This window comes from Podarcis vaucheri, assembly GCF_965113315.1.
Source record: "Podarcis vaucheri genome assembly, chromosome: 11".
NCBI classification, from domain to species: Eukaryota; Metazoa; Chordata; class Lepidosauria; order Squamata; family Lacertidae; genus Podarcis; species Podarcis vaucheri.
The window spans coordinates 43,060,275-43,066,449 of NC_138749.1; positions in this window are offsets into that span (position 1 = coordinate 43,060,275).

A 6,175-nucleotide genomic window follows, 5' to 3' on the forward strand; every position below is an offset into this window, starting at 1 on the left:
GTCCCCTATACAGGTGTATTGTATGGTATACAGTGGTACCTTTTCAAACAGAATGCATTCTGGGAGTTGGTTCGACTCCCAGAACCATTCGAAAACTGAAGCACGGGCACAACCCCCTCTCAGGGGTTGACCAAACCATTGAGTCCCTGGATTCCTTTAATGAAATACCCTTCACATAGGGATGGCGAAAGCGTTCTCCTATCCCTATCACCTGAACCAGAGCCTATCCGCAACCTTACAAGTTGTGACAATTTGCTATGTGGCAAGCAAAACCCAAATGGCAACAGCTAATCCTCCAAGTGAGAAAATTCCTGCTGTGCCCTTGTACCAACAACAGACGGCACACAACGGCATAGCAAGGTCAAACATGCAAGCCCTAAAAATAAGGAGAGGTGGGCGGGTGTTCCAAATGCATGCGCTGAAAGAGGAAGCTCTGGGTTACATGCATGGCTATAAATAGGTCCCTTGATCCCTTTGGACTCAGCCCCATCGGCCCGATTAAACCCAGCATTGAGGGACCTCCAATCGGGTGTTGTGGCTGATCAATCAAACCCACCCACAACACAGGGTATTGGTTTCCAGGTCTCACCGCAATACGTGCCCTCTTTAAGGGAGGACCCAATTTTTCTTATCTTTTTTGGAACCTCCTCAACAGCATATGGGGAAAAACTATGCCAAAAGGGGCAGCGGACTAAATCTGGCCTAGTCAGAATGCACTTCCCCCCTGACAAATTGAAAGTCTTGAATTTTTTTACAAGACGATTATACATGTACTTATAGCTCCTGGCAATTTATTGAGTGAAATTGACTTGCCTGGTCACCAAGAGAAAGCTTTTGCTTATTCTGATGTTTGAGTAAAAACGTATTGTTAGTGTTATTATTAGAGCCATAGTGGCAAAGCAGTGAATATAATAGATTTCATTCTCAGGCAAGTAGCTTATATTGATTTCTCAAGGCTTTTCCACAGATATGCTGTCAAATGAAGACTCTACAAAATAAAAAGAGACCAGCAGCATGACAGAAATGAAGACAGATTTGCATTAAGGACATGTCAAGATATACAGAAACACATCCGGGTGCATGTTGTTCTATTGAAAGGACCTACTCCCAAAATATGTACTGTTGAGAACAGATAGAGAAAAACATTCACTGTCAAATGCTTCTGCCTTTTCTTTCAAATTAATTGCTGTTCTCCCCCAAATATCAATTTACTAAGAAGAGTTTGCAAGGCGCCAGCTCACTGTGAAGTTATCTGCAATGCCAGTGGTCTTATTGACCATCTTGTTTTATGGAGCATGAAATAATAAGGTCAGGAAAACTTAGTGTTAGGATAGAATTTTCCCAGTTTCTCTCCAAGTAATTGTGAAAATGAGACACAGTGGTGGAAAATGCCTTATTGGTCCCATAGCCTAATGATGTTCCTGGGTTTGTTTGTTTAATATCAAGCCAATATCTGACTCCTTACTCTGAAGGGCTAAGGATGCTTTCAAAAAAACCAAGTCCCAGGTCAGATCATACTTGATCCACACTGCAACCCAGACACAACTTAGCATATGGAGAGAAGGAAGAAAAATTGCTTGCCATATAAAATATTGCACAAAGAAGGGGCAGGTGACATAAGTAGCAAAACCAAACTGAGTACAGTGGTGCCTCGCAAGACGAAATTAATTCGTTCCGCGAGTTTTTTCGTCTAGCGAATTTTTCGTCTTGCGAAGCACTGTGTCGGAAAAGTTTTGGAAAAGCTTCAAAAATCGCCAAAAACCTCAAAAAAGGCCACCACACTGCGTTCTATGAGTTGCTCCCTGTATTAAGGGTGTTAAGAAAAAGGAAACAAACTTGCAAAAAACGCAAGACGTTTTCGTCTTGCGAAGCAAGCCCATAGGGAAATTTGTCTTGCGAAGCAGCTCAAAAACCGCAAAACCCTTTCGTCTAGCGAGTTTTTCGTCTTGCGTGGCATTCGACTTGCGGGGCACCACTGTAAAACAGATTGAAGATATTCAGCAATGCTCACATGGCAATATACTGGCGCAGAGTAACAGACATGCATGCAAACATCGATCAAGCACACATACTGTCAGGGGTTCAGAAGCAGAGACGCAGAGAAGGGTGGAAACAGAGAGCGAGGGGGAGGAAACCGAAGGGAGAATGAGTGATGATGACGACCCGAGATCTCCAAGCCTAAGCAGTGAGTCAGAGGACTCCCAAAAGGGAGCCCCAGTGAGCAGAGCAAGGGGGGGATCCGGGGGGACACCCCAGGAGGAAGGGAACAGAGGAGATTCAGAGAGCAGCAGCTGGAAGTCGGGACCCACGCTCAAGACTGAGAGCAGCAGGGAGGAAGGCAGCCAGGCATCGGGTTCCGGAGGCCGTCAGCAGGAGGGAGGGCACGAGTCAGGGGTGGTCACGCCCTCCTCAGAGAGCGAGGCAACGGTCAAGAGGAAAGTAGAGAGTTGGGCGCGCGCGCCAAGTTCAAATGCAGCGGAAGCTGGAGCAGTAAGCAGCCCGGAGAGTGAGCCAGGTCCCAAAGCCCGCCGAAAGGAAGCGGAAGGATCAGGGGGGTCAGCGTCAGAGGAGAGTAGAAGGGAGGAGTCCCAGGGGGGCAGAAGGACCCAGAGACGTAGGGAGAGGCGAAGGAGGTGGAGCAAGGCTAGGGTATTAAGCTGGTGTGCAAGAGGCGGGGACTCAGATGGGTCTTCGCCGACCTAGGGCAGAAGGTGTAGAGCTGCACGCTGCAGTTCGGAAATGAAACCTGTAACTCAATAAAGACTCTTTTAAAGTGGACGCTGTGTGGCGTGGTCCTATGTGAGCTGGGACCTGGTAGCAGCTCTGACAGTAAGACCCATCTCATCAAAGCTTCAGAAACCTGAAACCTCGCAGCGGGAGCAGAAGCCGCTAGGGGAGGAAGAGGGGTGTCTGTAAGCAAGCTCACAAAGGTTAGCAAGATGACGGAAGAACAGAGGATCTCCGCGCTGCAAGAGGCAGTGACCCAGTTGTCCTCAGAGGTATTGGCTTCCAAGAAACGGGAGGAGGAGACTACAGCCGCCTACAGAGACCTACACGCCAGGTTTGAAATGCTTGTTAAGCAAGGGCAACCGGGACCCAGACCGGAGGGCGTGGGATTGGCACGGAGAGCAGGAGGGCTTGTGGCTCACTTCGATGGGACTTTGCAACAGTACCCTAATTTTAGAGCAGACGTAATGTGCGCACTGCAACTGCTGGCAAAAGACTTTAGAGATGAGGAAGAGAAGGTGGGGTTCATATTGTCCCATTTGCATGGGGATGCCAAAGCCTGGCTGCGCAATTTGTGGAGGGATAAAGATCCGGCGCTTCAGAATGCAGATGCCTTTATCAAAGCGATGGATGCGTGTTTTTTGTCTACTATTGATGTGGATCTTGCCAGACGGGAGATTCATGGACTACAACAAGGGAGGGCGAGCGTCCGGCAGTATCACGCCCGATTTTTTGCGCTGGTCAGTGCTTTAGAATGGGATCGGGATTCGCCCCCTGTCAGAGACCTCTTCTGGGAGGGTCTAAGTTCTGCGGTTAAGGATGAAATTGCAAGGGGGGAGAGGCCCCGAAGCACGCAGGAGGTGGTCCAAAGGGCGCTGACTGTGGGGGTGAGGCTGGAAGAACGTCCATGGTGCAGAGATGAAGGACGTGGAGGGCGCGAAGCAGCGAGAAGTTTCTCTTTCGTTCCGAGAGAAGCAGCGCGTGCGCAATCCACACCTCCGCCAGGAGGGGGAGGGGAACCGATGGAGGTTGGAGGTGCAAGGGCTCAGTCAGCAGCCAGAGCCCTAGCACCGGCAGCAGTGAAAGCGAAGCCTCCTAGAGGGAACAGGAAGTGTTACATCTGCGAGGATCCAGGCCATTTGGCGAAGGAGTGTCCCCGGAGGCTCCACAAGCACACTGCAGCCTCAGCAATGGTGACTGCAGCAACGCAGCAAGGAGAACCACAGCAGGGAAACGACGATGTCTGGCTGGAGACGGAGGCACTGGGGCCCAGCCAGACGCATCTGTGAAGCAGTCCCCAGCGATATTGCAACCCACGGATCCCCTCCCACCCAAACCAGTAGTGCAGCTCACAGCGTCTCTCCAGCTACCCAACGGCGTCACTATCGAAGTGCCGCTTTCTGTGGATTCTGGAAGCAACGCAGACTTTATAGCGCAGAGCTTTGTGGAGCAGCACGCTATACAGCTATTGCCTGCCACTCTGCCCCTGCAAGTCGTCACAGTGGATGGCAGAGAGTTGCTAGGGGGGCAGGTGGTGAAGCAGACGCCACCAATGGTGATGCGCCTTGGCAACCACAGGGAAGTCATCAGTTTTAATGTCACCCAACTGTCGGACACGCCCATTGTGTTGGGCATGAGTTGGCTGGACAGGCACAGTCCGACACTGGCTTGGTACCAGAGACAACTGATCTTCGGCTCCTCTTATTGCGCAGAACACTGCATCCTGCCCCGACGGGAGGGAGAGGAGGAGGAATCACAACTGCAGTTGGGAACGTTGCAAGCGGTCCCCCACAAATACGCGAACTTTTTGGAGGTCTTCTGCGAGAAGGAGGCGGACAAGCTACCCCCTCACCGGCCATATGACTGCAAGATTGACCTCCTACCGGGGGCGACGCTGCCGAAGGGGCGGCTATACTCCATGTCTGAAGATGAAATGCAGGAACTCAAACAGTTCATCGAGCATAATCTGGAGCGTGGCTTCATCAGAGAGTCCAAGGCAGTGGGGGGCAGTCCCGTTTTCTTCGTGAAAAAGAAAGACACGCCCCAAAAAAGACTCGTTGTGGACTACCGCCTTTTGAACCAGATGACCAAACCGTCTGATTACCCCATGCCCAGGATTGACGACCTCCTCGCGACGGTGCGCAAGGGACGCGTGTTCACCAAGTTGGACCTACGAGGGGCGTACAATCTCATTCGCATGCGGGAGGGCGATGAGTGGAAGACGGCCATGTTCACACCGCTGGGCACCTACGAGTACAGGGTTATGCCCTTTGGATTACAAAATGGCTCTCACTGTTTTCAAGCTTTTATGCATCACGTGTTGGAGGGACTCCTCTACAAGACATGCGTCTGCTTCCTGGATGACATCCTGATTTTCTCGGACTCCCAGCAAGCTCACGACCGAGACGTGAGGGAGGTGCTCAGCAGGTTGCAACAACATAGACTGTACGCCAAGCTGGAGAAGTGCCAGTTCGACACGACGGAGGTGGATTTCCTGGGATACAAGTTGTCGGACAAGGGGATAGCCATGGACAGCACCAAGGTTCGTGCGGTATTGGATTGGAAGAGCCCGCGCAACCGGAAGGAGGTCCAGCGGTTTGTCGGCTTTGCCAACTTCTATCGCAAGTTTATCAAGGGATTCGCGATGCAGACGGCAGCAATTACGGACACGCTCAGCTCCAAAAAAAAGAAATTCATCTGGACGGAGCAGGCGGAGCAGTCCTTTCAAGCGCTCAAGCATCTCTTCGCATCGGAGAAGCAACTGCTGCATATCGACCCCAGTAAACCGTTGAGGGTAGAGACAGACGCGTCAGACAGAGCCGTGGGAGCTGTTCTGCTGCAGCGAGACCCGCAGGGGGTGTGGCGGCCGGGAGCATTCTACTCCAGAAAGCTCAGCAAGTCGGAGCAGAACTACACCATCTGGGACAGGGAGTTGCTGGCCATTCATGCAGCTTTCAAGGCGTGGAGGCACTTCCTAATCGGCGCCAAGCACACGGTGCAGGTCTGCACGGACCACAAGAATCTGGAGCACTGGCGCACGGCTCAGTTCCTGAACCAGAGGCAGATACGTTGGGCGGAGTTCTTTGCTGACTTCAATTTCCGAATAGAGTACGTCCCAGGCGACACCAACATCATGGCGGATGCACTGTCCCGAAAACCGCAATACCTAGAAGAGGTGACGCCAGCGGCGGCCATGCACATCTTCGCACCGACGGCGTGGGCGTGTGCCTCAGCTACAGTAGACCTGGATGCGGTGCGACGTGCATTGCGGGACGACTCATTCGCGCAAGACAAGATGGCGGAACTGCTCAGAGGCACGGCTACCACGGACGAGTTCCAGGTGCGGGACGGCTTGCTCCTACGCAAAGGGGCTGTCTATGTACCAGGAGACGACCTTCGCGCCAAGGTACTGCAACAGTTGCACGACGCACCCACGGCCGGTCACTTT